This window comes from Rhagoletis zephyria, unplaced genomic scaffold, assembly GCF_001687245.7.
Source record: "Rhagoletis zephyria isolate East Lansing unplaced genomic scaffold, Rhagoletis_zephyria_1.1 Rzeph_scaffold_00052, whole genome shotgun sequence".
Lineage (NCBI taxonomy): Eukaryota > Metazoa > Arthropoda > Insecta > Diptera > Tephritidae > Rhagoletis > Rhagoletis zephyria.
In genome coordinates, this window is record NW_016157136.1 from 371410 (window position 1) to 388030 (window position 16621).

At 32.9% G+C, this 16621-nt stretch overlaps 1 protein-coding gene across 7 annotated transcripts in view; it reads right to left on the reverse strand.

The window, feature by feature from the left end:
* Positions 1–16621, reverse strand: part of PRL-1 (protein-tyrosine phosphatase 4A family member PRL-1) — a 151363-nt gene that overhangs the window by 18371 nt on the left and 116371 nt on the right. For 6 of the 7 annotated variants that reach the window (XM_017623459.1, XM_017623473.1, XM_017623478.1 and 3 more), the window contains one exon: positions 7815–7892. The gene's annotated coding sequence lies outside the window, so the exon portion shown is untranslated. Of the gene's footprint in view, positions 1–7814; positions 7893–11369; positions 11454–16621 lie in introns of those variants that run through there. The other variant, XM_017623488.1, reaches the window with a different exon arrangement.

Consider the following 16621-nt stretch of genomic DNA (forward strand, 5'->3'; position numbering starts at 1 on the left):
CAGTTGTATGGGAGCTATATGTTATAGTGGTCCGATTCTTCCGGTTCCGACAAATGATTAATACATTATAAAAATACACCCACCTACCAAATTTGATCCGGATATCTCGAAAACTGTGTGCAATCTAGTCTGCATACAAACAGACGACAGACAGACAGACGGACAGACGGGCATGGCTAAATCAACTCAGCTCGACGTTCTGATCATATAAGTATACATTTTCATGGGTCTATCTCTTTTTGTTCTGGTACTTACAAACATCGGACCCCCCTAAATACGGCCTTGCTCTTATAGTAAGCTAATGACAAAACTGTCTACCTTTTGCTGATGAAGATGAAGTATTAACAGAAGCTATCAGATGACGTGACAGCTAATTTAAGCACAAGTGGTAATAATTTACACATAAGGTTTTGCAGTATCACCGACGATATGTACACTGAGGGAACGATAACACTGTAAGAAAAATTTAAAGTTTTGAAATGACACCAAAAAAAAAAAACGCCGAAACACGTTAACTCAATTTTTGGTCGTTGATTACGGCCCCGTATACCGTTTTTCTAGATTTTTCGCAAAATGTTTTTATTTTAAATTTGCATTGTGAATGAAAAAGATGCAAACCTTAACAGGGAACAAATTTTAAAACAAACGATTTTTTTTGTAAATTCTTTTGATTTTTGTTAAAGCCTCTTCTTTTACAAAAAACATCAAGCTATCAACGAAAAAAGCTGTTTAATAAATGAAGTTGTACATGGTCAAATAAAAATTCTCAATAATTTCTTTACAAAATGTTTCCACCCAAATTTATGATTTCGTTAATAAGTCATACAAGGCGTATGAGTAACAATATTTCCTAGTCATATTTCATAAAAAAGAGGTTATTACGCATTCTCATTTCACCATTTAAAACAATATTTATCAATCAATTTTTTTCGTTGATGTTTCGCTTGATGTTTTTGTAAAATAACCGCTTTTAATAAAAATCAAAATAATTTACAAAAAAAAAATTTACTTTAAAATTTGTTCCCTGTTTTCGGCGTCCCTACAGTGAAACGATTTGTCGTTACAAGTTTTGCTCATTTTATCATCTGAGGCATGGTAGCCCACAGAAAGTCTAGCCCTTCCCTCCCAAGGAGCAGGCGAGCTATCAGAGGTTTGGTTGCGCCGTTTAGGTCTGTTCGCGCTATCAAAGAATGACACCCTGGATTAGGGGGAGCGGGAAAGTGTCGACACCCCCATTGGTATTCCGCGATTTTAATTCTCTGACCCTCCTGCGCATTTCAGCTTTGATTCAAATGATGAATGTATGATGACTTAAATGAAAGCTAAGTTCATCTATGTAGTTTCAAATGCAAGAATTGATGTCTAGCCCATCGGTCTCGAAATGATACCATTGCCTCGCGGATTATGTTATGCGACGCCTCGTCTGTTGGAATCAAAGCTGCTGCCATGACTACGTAGGCTCATTAAAATTCGACGCATATGGACAAAACAAAACAAGGATAATGCTTACTTATTACCTATAAACCTAGAAAATAGTATTTCGCCCGCTAAGAGGCCACCTGGGTCATCGCAACACCCGAGTTTTTTCTTATTTTTGGTAGCGGTTTCCTCTTGGCAGGCAATGCTAAAAAATTTATCAAAAGCGGCATACAACTGTATTTCGGTATTTGCAATATTTTTCTGACGTAATCTAAAAATCGTAGAAGCTTATCCAAACAAACTTGAGCAAAAAAAAACAAATTTTTCTTTTTGAAGTTTGTATGAGAGGACGTTGATTCTTTTGAAGTAATTTTCTTTTTGAACTCGGATTTGTTGAAATTGCACATGGGCCAGGTCATAAACGCCAATCGCAGACTATGAATTAGCTGCAATTCCTAAGAATATCGAGGCATCAAAAAAGGCGAGAACATCACTCTTGTAAATGTTTTGAGAGCAACAAGTAAAATGATAATCACAGGCCGCTTAACAATACTTATTTGTCATCGACACAGTCACTTCAATATTTGTTAAATTTTTATAATAATTTTCACTTATTGTGCGGTGGTAAGGCTAGCTTGTGGTGGCTACTTCCAACCAGACTTTGATGGAGGCAAACTTTGGTTCGACGGGCGCGTTGTGACACTTCAATGCCAACCTTCCAAGTAAGATAGAACCAATTAGCTTTTTTGAAAACCGCTTAGGTCTGAAAGACCATCGAAAAAGTATTGCTGAAAATTACGCCGCCTAAATAATATATACATAAGTCTCTTGTCCGAGACAGACTTGACGTTCTACTCCAAATATTAGTTCTGTAGTCCCTGTTTTCCAGCGCGGCAAAGTAGTTTTTAGGCGACGCTTTGCAAGCCAAAATAAAAGCGGTGCGCCCGCTTCATTGGAGGAGTTAATGGCAGTGGTGCTGTACAACAGTTAGGCAATCCATTTTCTTCCTTAATCGTTAATATGTGCCTTATAGTGTGTCTTATAGACGACCGCGACAACCTAACCTAACCTAATATGGGCCTTATATATCCACCTCAGACGTAGTCTATTGTGCGCGGCTTTTAATGTAACCTAGCATCTGCAAAGACTTTCTGTTTTAAAATTCAAATGAATTAAGTGCGAATCCACCTAGTAAGTGAGTCAGTCTGCGTCTGGCGAGAGGAATACTTTCACAGTGAATATTTTCTGGCGTTTCTCCGTCCAGCTCATAGATGCGAAAAGAGCTCATGTCCGAAATTATTATCTTACTGTGGTGATAGCGAAGGGAGCAGTGTTCCATTACAAAAAAAAAACAAAAAAAAAACAGCAGGATTGAAGGTCCTCTCTGCCGAAAAGCTCTTTAGATGGACAGATAGAGCACTTATGTACATACACAGATGCAAAAAATTGAAAGGATGCACCCGTCCTAAATACAAATTGGAAACTTCAGTATTAATTGTGTGAACTCAATGTCAGTTTANGATTTGAAATTTTAAAAATTGCCTGCACATCAGCATCAAAATACCTTTCTAATGATATATAACTGTTTATACCTTAGAAGTATAGTTTAGCCGTAAAAGGGGTGTAAAGGAAACATGATTGCCTATTTATATAATGATATCAATTTAGTCAGCTGCCAGCAAGCCGATTTTACTTTCGTCAACACTTCAATAGCAGCAGCCATGCGCCTGCAAAAACCATTAAAGTTATTCAATAGTATAAATGTTCTTTGGCGCCTAATGAACTTAATTAATAAAAAAAATACTATCTAAATTGTGGAAATAAATTTATTATTAATTTTAATTGATTTCGGGTACAAAATACTCCACAAACCGTCGCAACATACCTACATACATACACATACAATTTAAGTGCAAAACGCAGCTAATAATTGATTACCAAATTTGAAATTTTATTGTAAATTACCCATTTTAACGGTCGAAAATTAAGCTGAAAAAAAAATCGCACTTCTATGAGCGCGTGACTAACAGCTGCTGTCAAAAGCTATCGTTGAAAAACGCGTTCATCTCAATTGTTTGACGCGCCATTTTCCCATTAACTACACGCGGCTAGCTGTTTGGCTGTTTCGCTGGTGGGGAGCGTGGGCTGAATGGAGGTCTGGCTAGGCTAGCTAGCAACCATACGCTAAACGATTCATGTGAATTGATGTGATGATCAGCAATCTATTCTGCTATACTCTGGTGTGTATGTATGTATGCACATTAGAATGTTTCAGACGAAAAATAGCAAATATTCAATTCTTTGTCAACTTGCCAAAAAAGAAGAAAACAAAAAAACAGTAAATGCCAAAAATATTTATTGAACTAAATGCAATAAACAAATAAGAGAAATAATTAAGCGAAAAATTGCGTTTTGTGAATTGCAAAAAGGTGATGAATGCTTCACAATATTCGCTATGGTTGACCTTTGTTGACCTCTGGCCGAAACATTTTAATTTGCATGAATGACAAAGCCATTTCAGGTTCATATTGAAGATATTTCTCGGAGGGCAATTAAATGAAGTAGAAAAAGACCGTAGAAACTTCAAAAATAGCTATTCAATGATGTGGTAAAACATTTTAAAATATTTTATACAACTTTTATCAGAAAAGTGAAACGACGTTTGCTAATTTTGAAAAATAAAATAAAATATTGAAAAAATAACAAAAAATAATAGAAATAAAAAATTTAATAATAAAAAAAAATATTTAATAATAAAAAAATATTTAATAATAAAAAAAATATTTAATAATAAAAAAATATTTAATAAAGCACTAAAAACTAAAAAAAAATGCTAAATTACGCGCCAAGTTATATTTTTTTTCTAGAAGAGAAACAGCGAAAAAAATGCATACAAAAATACATAGTAAAAATTCTAAAAACACTCGTTCAATTAAGAAAAGAGAACACTTAAACCAAAATACAAATAAGAAAATTGTGCAAATATAGGAAAGTCAATTGTTGCTGTTGTTTATGGCTTTATAAAAATTATAACTATATTAAAGTCAATGAAAAACAAGATAATTAAAATTAAAAAACAAAAACAAATTTCAAACCAAGAAATAAACAAAAGTACATACACAGACATTTAAAAAAAGTATGTAAAATAAAACGATAAAGTTATTTCTCATTTGTTAAAATTCGTTCTTTTGTTGAAAAAACATAAATGTATTCATAGAAAAAAGATATAATTAAATAAAAGCTTGTGAAAATTTAAAATACACAGACATTAAAAAATAAGTAATATAAAAAAAAAATTAAATTGTTCTTCTGTTGAAAAAACTTTATTTAATACGTATGTATACGCACGTAAAAAAATTTGTTAATAGAAAAAGTTAAAAATTAAAAAAAAGAAAACAAATACATCAATTCAAAAAAAAAATAATCAACAAAAAACTAAAAAAATAATATAAAACTAAACAAAAATTAACAAAGAAACAATTTAACAAAAAAAGATAATAAAAACATAAAATTTCAAAAAAAAAATTACCAGAAAAGATTAATAAATGAAATAAAAATAAAAGAAACAAAAACGACAAAACAAAGAAACAACAATTTAAGAAATAAAAAATTATACTATATACTAAAAATAAAAGGAAATGAAAAAAACAGAAGTAAAATAAAATTTCTGCGGTTTTTGAGCGATACAATTAGTTTTCAATTGTAAAACAATCGATTTTTTGATGAAAAAACTTAATTCCGCAAATTTCCCCATTGGATTATTTAATTATTAAACAATGCACAGCCGTCTGCTCGTTGCCAAATCTTTTAAAAATCTTTTTAAGGCATTAGTTGGATGTCTGCACACTCCAATTACTTTCGTACGGGTACTTTAAAGTAAATTTCTACCGTATTTAAAAATTTGTGATAAATTATTTTCTCTTAATTGCTATTTTTCGCCCAGTTGAGTGACTAACTTGTGTAACGCGAAACAGATGCAAGTGCCAGTAATGCACTATTTCGGTAGATTAAATATTTAATTGAGTATGTCACATCCGATATTAACTTGCCAGCAATCGACACACTTGTATGCATGCATCAACATAAATCAACTTTTCACTTAATGTTTGCCAATCTCTACATCAAAAGATGTCAAACGAAATATCTAAACGAATAAACATGTGCAATTTTAGAATCTATGTTCATAAATAAAAGCCATCGCAAGCCTATACACATACATACAGTCAGCTACAAAAATATGAATACCTTGAAAATTTGTCGATTTTATTTATTTATATTTTCTATACCAAATTTTTTAAATTTTTTTATGAAAATATAGTTCATTCAATATCAAAAACCAGCGTAATCAATACTTATCAATTCGATTTCTTTAAAAGATTTTGAGTATTCAGTTTTGTAGCCCCTTAAATTTTAGTAAAGTAAGTTGCAAGTTTCAAGTCTCTAAAAATTACCGTTGATTTCTTAAATTTTTTTGTCAATAAACAAAATCTACTTTTATTTCTAAGAAATCGAATTGAAACGTTGAAAATTTGTATGAACATTTTTTTGCTGTTTCTTGTATTTATCCCAAAGCGAATAAATCTTCGCGACTTCTATATGAAATTGAAAAAAAAAAATTATTTTGCGGTTGAATGAACTATATTTTGATAAATTAAAAAAATTTTGTATGGAAAATATAAATAAATAAAATTGTCAAAACGTTAGCGTATTCATATTTTTGACGCTCACTGTATGTACAAGGAGTGGATATGAAGTAACGACGCCTGTATACCAAAAATATAGGCGCAGGTAAAAGTTGTATTTATCCCCAAAGCGAGTATAATTTCGCATACCAAACCGAATGATTTCAGATCAATGAGTCTCTCATCCCCTTTTACTGAAGTGACTGGGCCGCATATTGGATACCCACTTCAGGTAAATAATGCGACCAAAGCTTTTGAGTGCCAAAAATGTATGTATGTAACATAGGAAATATTGTGGATACGCTACCACCCCTAAAATGACTACTAAAAAAGCACTCGCGATGGTATAGTAGCCGTAGTTTGGGAGTAAACTCTAAAAATTCCGAACTAGTACCGTTCACCAGGAAACATAGTCGTCCATCTCTCGGAAATTGATTCTGGGTAGGTGTAGCAGTTTGGTCGGGTGCTCTTAATAAAAAGGTGAACGGCAAGCAAAGAGGAGACACAGTTCTACGACTGTCTAATGACCACAACAGCTTGCAACATCTTGGCCGGCTTTAATGGATTCCTACAACCGACTACATGCCAACCACACGCACCACCAAGACACCCGTGGCGCGTTTGATAGATAAGAACCCAAATCAATGTAAAGGAGTAATGCTGACATTAGTCGACTTGACCAATACGAGGTGAAAACAGAGATAATACGGCTTATAAACAAACAAAATCCCTTGGGGCCGACGGTATGCTGTCTGAGCGGCTTGAAGCTCGGGGCAAAGGCTAGTGCGGCGCATATACCAGCTTAAAAAAGAAAACTTATGTTAGATGAATACGTCCCTCCAATCTTACTCCGTACTCTGTCCAATCCACAAAAAGCGTGACCCTGCCAATTATTGAGGTATTAGTCTTTTTAACATTGCTTAAATATAAAGTCCTATCGACAATTATGTGGGAAACACTGAAGCTCTTTATGAACGAAATGACAGAGCTACACAAGTGTGGGTTCAGACCTGGCAGAATCAGCACTGACCAAATTTTTCTACGAATCCACGTCTAAATTTTTAATATCCGCAAGCTGATATGGCTTTGCAGTAAAGTTACGTTGAGCACAAAATTTAGCTCCGAACCGTTCGAGATCAAATATGGTTTCAGACAAGGTGACTCACTCTCGCAAGACGTTTTCGTATTATGATGTGGGAAAGCGCAGTACGAGCGCACTTATTACTTATGAGACCTCGATGTGAACCAGGTTGGCTATACAGCAACCTCCCGTAGTGAAGTATCTAGGAGTAACTCTGAATTCGCAAAAGCAAGTCTCGACAAAATTATGTTGGCAAACATAACGTGCTTGCTTTACTCTGGGTAACAGATCACTCGGGACTTGGCTCAGACCAGGCATTCCTCCATCCGCAACCAGTTATAGCCCCCTCTCACCTTCGGCCATCGGAGCCAAACTTCATCTAACTAGAATGAAAATTTACAATTTATTTTACACGAAAGACAGCATGAGGAAGAACCAAAGGTAAAATGATGTAGTTATATTTCTAAAACTCTTCCAATCTTCCTTTAATACGGCCCACACCAAATCAACTAAAAATTCTTTAACAAAAATGTTCACTAAAAATTATGTTTCCAGTTAAAAATAAATTCTATGTATAGCCTTTTATGTACATATACATATGTATACTAAAAACCTTTCTATGTAGTACTTACTTTTTATTTGTGCTGTGCCTGGCAGTATTCTGCACTGTCTAGGTGAAACTCCATAGATGTAGGAACAGGTCTAGCCAGCTGAAATGAGTAGAAGGTAGAAAAAAAAGAAATCATTAGAAATGTTGAATGTTGCAAAAATTTTCAAGAAGTCAATTAAATATACATATATGATTTAACCTAATAAGAGATGAGCGTACTCGATTTTATGTGAAGTGCACAAGTTAGCAATGAAAAGAGTGATTAAAGGGATGGCACAACGAGAGTAAAGGAAAAATTTGGCAACAAAATGAAATGAGGTTAATTGCAGTGTAATTGGGGGGACAAAAGAAAATACATAAGCCTCTGCGAAATTACAGCAAGCGAGTAATGAGGAACAAATTAAAATTAATTAAGGAAACATAATAAAGTAGCGCTAAGGAGCTATTTTGCGCTAACTGTTTGCTAATTAAAGCTATAAAAAAATAAGAGCTGGTAACAGATAAATAAAAAAATATTGTTAGTGACCGCGATGAGCGCTTGTTATACATATATCTGTTTAAGTTTTACACGCACATATCTACAGTATATACGCTTACAATTGACTTGCTTTGTGGCTTTTCATTTATACGATTGTAAGACTAGTCTAAACAAGATTAGCATTAAATTTGATTTAGCATCGTAATTATCTATTTGCATAATCTGTACTCTGCCGGCACGAATTCAATTACTGTGGCACAATCATGTGCACCAATACAAACACTATCTTTGTACTGTATGTTTGTATTTATGTATATATATTGATCTAAAGACAAATAGAATAGACAAACAAACTATTTATGCGTGCAAAGAGACGAGTAACGTCGCTGCGGCACTGTTTTTGTGTAAACAAAACACTCGTGGGCATAACAAATAAATTTTCAACGGAGAAATACAAATATCCAAGTTTGTAAGTATCAATGTGATTTTGATGATCAAGCAAATGTAATGCAAACAATATCAGAAAATTTTTTTTAACGAAGCGACATTTTTTTTAGAAAAACCTCTTGGATTAGCTGTATGCATATCGACATGACGAATGCAAAAGCTCCTATTTGACAAAAAATTTGGAGTTGAAAGCTCTTTACTGTCTTTCCAAAGATTAATTGAAAGATCTGCTAACGAGGAGGTCATAACGTTGCTTTTCGCCTTTTAACAATAAGTTATATAAAAATTAAATTAAATTGAAAACGAAAAAATTCAGAAAGAATATTTTTAAAATTTACATGAAATTAAAAAATATATTTTTCTTGTTAAAACAATAAACTACAATATTTAAAAGAAAATTAAATTACGAAAAGAAAAACAAATGAACCGAAAAAAGAAGAAAATAGTACTTAAAAATTGAATGAAATTAAAAACAAAAAAATAAAAATATTTCGTAAATAAAAAAATTTATTTTTCTTTTAACACTTAAGTCGCTGCGTCGGCCGCTGTGGTGTGTAGTGGTAAGCAGTGCGCGCTTCCACTCCACAATGCCTGGGTTCACACCCTGGTCAGAGCAACATCGCAAAAATATAGAAAAAAAGGTTTTTTCTTAAACGCGGTCGTCCCTCGGCAGGCAATGACAAACCTCCGAGTGTATTTCTGCCATGAAAAATAGCTTCTCATAAAAATACAATCGCCGTACGGAGTCTGCGTAAAACTGTAGGTCCCTCCGCTCTGTGTGACAACATCAAGGCGCACGCCACAAATCAGAGGAGAAGCACGGCCAAACACTAACATATGTGTAAGCGTCAATCTATTATTATTATTACTTAAAAAATATATATATTTTACTTTTTAAAAAGTAAATAAAATAAAATAAAATTAAAAACGAAAAAAATTAAGCAAAGCTATTTTAAAAATTTAAATAAAATTAAAAAACATATTTTTCTTATTAAAACAATAAACTCTAATATTTACAAGAAAATTAAATTACGAAAAGAAAAGAATGAATCAAAAAGAAGAAAATAGTATTTATTGATTAAATGAAATTAAAAACAAAACAAAAATTAAAATAAGAAAATTTATTTTCCTTTTAAAACAATGAAATCTAAAACCAAAAAGAAAATTGAATTGAAAAAATAAAAATATTTAAGTAAAAAATAGAAGAAAAAACGTTTCTAAAATTTAATGAAAAATAAATAATATAAGTTTCGAAAAATTAAATGAACTTAAAGAATATATACTTTTCTTTTTAAGATAATGAAATAAATAAAAAAAATATAGTTAAAAAAAATTCGCGGCCCGAGGTTTCCATACCGAATCTCTCGGTCGGGCTTTGCTCACTCGGCCATCGCGACCGTTGGAATGAGGCGAGTTAAATGATACGAGTATAAAAGTGCTTTCTCCCAAAATAGCTGTTCGCTTTTATTCGAGCTTTTTTCTAAGACTTTTGTACTAGAAAAACAAATCTTTCGAACTATCATGGCATCTGTCATTCTGCCCTGAAAAGTAATGTGTAATAAGAAAAAAAAAAACATTTCCAAAAAAAATTTTAATTGGGATCTTTTGCATTATGATTACACAGTGAAGCAGCAAAGACAAGAAGCATTATTGCAGTAGCTAGTAAAAGCAACGAAAACCACGTAATAGTCTCGCAAATCCTGCAACACTGCTAAGTCTAAAAACATTCCAGCAGAAACCCCCTGAAAAAATGCTAGAACTCATATGCAAAACTAATCCCGAATCAGTCCCGTAGATCCCAAAATACTCCAATAGACAAATCCGGGATGCCTCTGGAAAAAAATATACGCTGTATGCAATAGCAGTTCCAAAACTGCCGAAATAGTCCCGAAAAATAACGTCAAATTTCAGAAAGCCTTTAAACACTAGACGCTGTATGCAATAGTTTGGAATTGTGTAGTTCCGTAAATCTAGAAACAGTCCCAAAAGCCCCCCTCCCCCCGACAAAATGGTAGACGCTGTACACGATAGTAACCCCATATAAAGCCGGAAAATCCCGAATTAGTACTAAAAATCGCGCAAACACCCTGTAAAAATGTTCGACGCTGTAAAAAGTAGTAATCCCGAATATGTTCCGAAAATCTCGCATTAGTTGAAAATCTCGAATTAGTACTGAATATCCCTAAATTCGCAAAAAAAATCCTGAATTAGTCCCGATAAAGTTTCGAATAATACCAGTAAACCCTTGAAAAGATGCTAGCCGCACATTGAAAATTTCAAAAATTCAGATTAAAAAACTCTTGGAAAAATAGCAAATAGTACCCGAAAAATCTCAAAACATCCCAAAAAAAAAAACATTTAAACCGTCCAGAAAAAAACAAACAAATACCAAAATACCCTTAAATAGACACAAATGTTACCGAAAAAAAATTCTAAAAATATTTATTGAAATTTTGGCCCCCTTTTTGACTTGAACTTTTCATCTAGATACCACACAGCGTTTCCGTCTGGAATATGCTGCACACTAAACTCCTTTCATTGCATTGAGAACAAAACAAAAAAAAAAACGGTACGTTTCACCCTCTGTGCAAGTTTTCTGCCCCGGCTTTTTCGGGTTTTACCGCAAAATGGTGATGATTTTGTTTTCTTTACCTCTTTTGGTCTGTCGGAAATTTGCTTCCGAGTAACAACCATGTCCTCCTCAATGTTCTTCAGTACGCTCGACACAATTTGTAGGCTTTACTTTTTATTCTCGAACAATTTTTATTCAATGACCAATGAGGGTGGTCTTGAAAACCTTTTTCAAAGTAGTTTTTCGTAAAATATTTGATAATTACTGTTCTGATATTAGTTCCAAAGCTTACTACGGAAGGAATGTTTAAATTGAGTAACTTAATAAAATTAATGGGTTAAAATGTAGGTGACAATGTTTCCAAACGCAGTCCTTAGTCGCAGATTTTGCGATTTATTCAATTAAAGGACGCCGATGTGGAAAATGCTGCTTCGAGACTGATAGGTTTCACAATAAATAAGAGAAAATGTGAAATAAATAAAGTGCAAAAAGTAATTTCCCAGAAAATATGGAAATTTGTACATTCAAAAAAAAAAATAAATAAATAAAATAAACGGTTTAATGATAATTTTATTTTTACAATGGCTTAGTATTTATGAAAGTGAATGAGCAAAAGTAATAAAATATAATAAAGACAAAAGTGCTTTCTTAATAAATTTTTTAATACATGCATACATATTTACATATTTTTATTTTTATTTTTATTATGATGAAATAAATACACAACACGCGCATTCCAGTTATTACCAGTGAATGTATATACGTACATATGTATGTAGGTAAAACTGATATTTTCGCTCGTTTCACATCGAGTCGAGGAAGCAACAGCAAGTATGACAACCAAGTGCATTGCCCAGCTGCAAAACATAGGCGCTTTTTATAGATACATTGATGTAAGTAGGTACGTACGGTTGCATGCAGATTATCGAGTATCAATGTACGATTTCATACATACAGTCAGCGTCAAAAATATGAATATCAAGACGTTTCTTTATTTATATTTTCCATACCCAATTTTTCTTATTTTTTTTTTATAAAAATATAGTTAGTTCAACAGCAAAAACCAGCAGAATAAATTTTTTCAATTTCATATATAACCCGGGAAACCTCAAGGGCTACCCAAAAATTGCCATAAAAATTTCCAACTTTTCAATTCCATTTTTTAGAAAAATTCTGGGTATGCAGTTTTGAAGCCCATTAATTTTAGTATAATAAAGTGCAAATTTCAAGTCTATAAATATTATCGTTGATTTTTGAGGTTTTTTTTTTGTCGAGGGTTTTGCGTATTTTCTTCCGTATAAAAATAGATTTTGTTCATGCATTAAAATCAACGGTAATTTCTAGTAATTGAAAGTTGCGCCTTATTATACTAGCATTTAATGGGCTACAAATGTGCGTACTCAAAATTTTTCAAGAAATCGAATTGTAAAGTTCAAAATTTTTATGAAATTTTTTTGGTATTTCTTGAATTTTCCCCCGAGTTCTATATGAATTTGAATGAATCGGTTCTGCTGGTTTTTGCTGTAGAACGAATTATATTTTTATAACAATAAAAAATGTTATAAAAAAAATTGTATGGAGAAGAAAATTGTCAAAACGTCAGGGTATTCATATTTTTGACGCTGACTGTACTTGCATATATGTATATGTATATATACTATATGTATGTATGAATATGCATTTCATATGACGTGATTTAATTACATTGCACCAGCTAGACGCACACGTGTGAATGTTGCATTCACCCAGCAACAAATTTTGAACATTTTGAGAAGTGCTTATTTTTGTATCAATGGAGTAACACAATACAAGTCGCCTTAAGACAATTTTCGCTTATCCAATTCGACATTTATTCGCTTACCTCCAACGACATGCACATGTTAAAATAATGCATTCTGTAAACGAAAAGGTAAGCGGTTACTCTCAAAAAGTGCTTCCTTAATCGAGAGTAACCCCTTAGCTTTTCGTTTATTGCAGGTAATTGAATAAATGTAAAATTTCTTGCCATTGCATTACTCCATTGATACAAAAGCAAGTGCTTCCCAAAAAATCAAAAGTTTTTGCTGGGCATGTATGAATGTGCTAAATATACATATGTGGTAATGTAAATGGTAAAAGGCAGACGCGCGTGTGCTCTATCAAATTACCGTAATACCTGCTTTAGCGCTGAATATGTATAAAAATAAAGTGACTCAAACAATCATTCACATACTGATTTCTTTAAACATGCACAATGTTTAAAGTAACATTTTTTGTTGTTAACATTTTCTAAAAAAAAAAACTATGCTATATCCAAAACCTCATGAATAAAAGTTGCAAACTTAATAAAAAATGTAGATAAATTCAAACAAAAAATTATCAAAATCTCGAATGTTTAATTGAAATTGCTTGAGAATTTCGATTACACAGTTTTATAGCCGCTGAAAATTTAGTAAAAAATTCAAGTTGAATTATGGTACAGATACACTAGACTGGGTCGAAAAAAAAAGTTGCTAATGTCCGCCCCTAAATTTAAAGATTATGTTGAGAGGGTTCTGGAANCTTTAGGGGGGGTAAAATTTTGTTTCTGCCCTTATCATGCGAACGCGACTTCAAAGCTTAAAAAGACATAAGAACGAAAAGTGAAGCTTCTCAAGACAAAAATAATGACATATCAATTTTAAAAATCGGCCGTCAAATAACCAAGTTACAACGAAAAAACCATTTCGGCTGTATTTCGGAGGGTTAAAAAAAAAAAATAAAATTTTTCCAGAACCCTCTCAACATAATCTTTAAATTTAGGGGCGGACATTAGCAACTTTTTTTTTTTGTATGGGGACCGACCCAGTCTAAGATACACGTATATTAGCGTGTGGGCCGAAAGTCCGCTTATTTAGAATTATGATTGGTAATAGCAAAAATATGGTTTATTATGCTCTAAAAAAAATCTGTGTGAAAGATGAAAATTTTTGGTCAATAACTTAAGCTCGCCTAAGTCCATCAAAATTCAATGTGCTCAAAAAACTAAAATTAATGAATAAATTAATTCACACATTTTTTCACTAAAATTGCAATTATCTTCGAAAGTATTAGTCCTACATAATTTGGTATATGGGCCATTTTTGTAGAGAATCGAAATAAGCTATGACATTTTTTTTTTACAACTTGAACACTGATGGATTTGGGCGAGCCTAAGAATTTGACCAAAAATTTTAATCTTGCACGCAGATTTTTTTTTTAGAGCATAATTAACCACATTTTTTGCCATTATCAATCAAAATTCTAAAAAAGCAGATTTTCGGCCCACGATAATATATATATATAAATACTTCTTTTATTTGTTGGCGGCCCTTTGCACTTTTTCAATATGGAAAAACTAGCCAATGCCCGTTTTCTTCGTGGCGCCTGATAAGAGCTTGTGCATTGGCCAATGCAAGAGTTGCATTGAAAAACAAACACGGGTTGTAAAGTAAGAATTATTATTTTAGGTTGAAACGACTAAAGAGCAGAACCCTCCTTACACATATGCCAAGAATAATAGCCTGCGAGGCTCTATGAAATTCTAAGCCCCTTCCTATGTTATGCGCTATACCGATGGTCTTACTTCCGCTGGTGAGATCTCTTCTATGATCTTGCAACTGCAACATTGGTATGTCATGTAAGCCAATAAAAGTCCTTATAAGGAAACGGAAGAGCACAGATGTGCAGTTTCTGTTATAGCGAGACCAATAATCCATTGATATACCTAGCTCGTTCTTTCTAAGAAGGATGTGTTCGAATCTTTCCTTGCATTAATTCGATTCTATAAACGTGCGCTATCCCTATCAAAGATGTACGGCATTCAGTAAGAGAATTTGTATTATCTGCCTGACTGCCGCAGAAGAAAAATACTTCGCATAGGTCGTTGATCAAAACTTCGTGCTGCCTCCTGAATTGCAAACACTTCCACTTGGTACAGTCATGATGCGGTGATGTGCCTAGAATAGCTAAAAGACCAGAAATTTCTTTGATCAATTAACGACCTCCTCTTTATGCCTTACAGCTGCAATAATGGCCGCCCCGACCAATTCCATCAAGCGAAAGTAGATTCAAGATTCCATTTATGCAAATGGGCACTTACACAATTTTCCGCTTATTTGGATGCGTGAATTCGGAAAACATAAACATAGGGCCAAAGCGGACCAGATGTATGGGGGTTTCTAAATAATATGACTGCAGCGGGGTCTATTAGGTTGGTCAGAGCAACAGAAGCCAAATCTAAAATTTTTAGAATTTTTGTCGTCGGTATGTTTGTACGCGCATCACTCGATGTATTGCTAAAGGTCTGATTCAAAATATAGAAAAAAAAGTATCAGAGAGTTGCCACCTGCAAGAAAATTACAGTTTAAGTAAATTGTTAAGATAAAATAAATATTGCAATGCGGCTGTCAAAAGAAAGAGGTTTAAGAAGACTTAAAGCTGAAAATATTTTTGTGGAGGTTGCCAGATGTTTGAAACTTTTAATTTAATTTAATTGATAGGATAAATTCAATTATTGCAATACGGGTATCAAACTTAAGAGGGTTAGGAAAGTTTACTGCCCAAAATATTTTAGAGGAGGATTGCCACATGTTTGAAAATTCTAATTTAATTGAATTGATAAGATAAATTAAGTATTGTAATATGGCTATCAAATTTAAGAGGCTTAGGAAATTTTACTGCCCAAAATATTTTAGAGGAGGGTTGCCACATGTATTGCTATTGGTCTAATTTAAAATATAGAAATAAAAAGAATAAGAGAGTTGCCACCTGTAGGAAAATTGCAGTTTGAGTAAATTTTTAAGATAAAGTAAATATTGCAATGTGGCTGTCAAAAGAAAGAGGTTTAAGAAGGCGTACAGCCGAAAATATTTTTGTGGAGGTCGCCACATGTTTGAAAATTTTAATATCAATTGAATTGATAAGATAAATCAAATATTGCAATCAAACTAAAGAGGTTTAGGAAAGTTCACAGCCTAAAATATTTTAGAGGGTTGCCACATGTTTGAAAAATTTTATTGAATAAAATTGATAAAATAAATGAAATATTATGATGCCGGTATTAAACTAAAGACGTTTAAGAAAGTGTACTGTTGAGAATGTGGTTGAAGCGCGTTGCCACCTATTTTAAAAATTTAATTCAGTTAAATTGATAAGGTAGATATTTAATTAGTTCATCTTTGAAGAAACGTCGTCTTAGGCCCACTTGCAGAACAGCACGTTATCTATTTAACTCGAAGTTTAGTGGTTAAATTGATAAATTTGCTTGCACAATCAATGGTTAGGAGTAAAATTATAGTTAAATCGTTAAATATTTAGCCCAGCAATTTTCGAA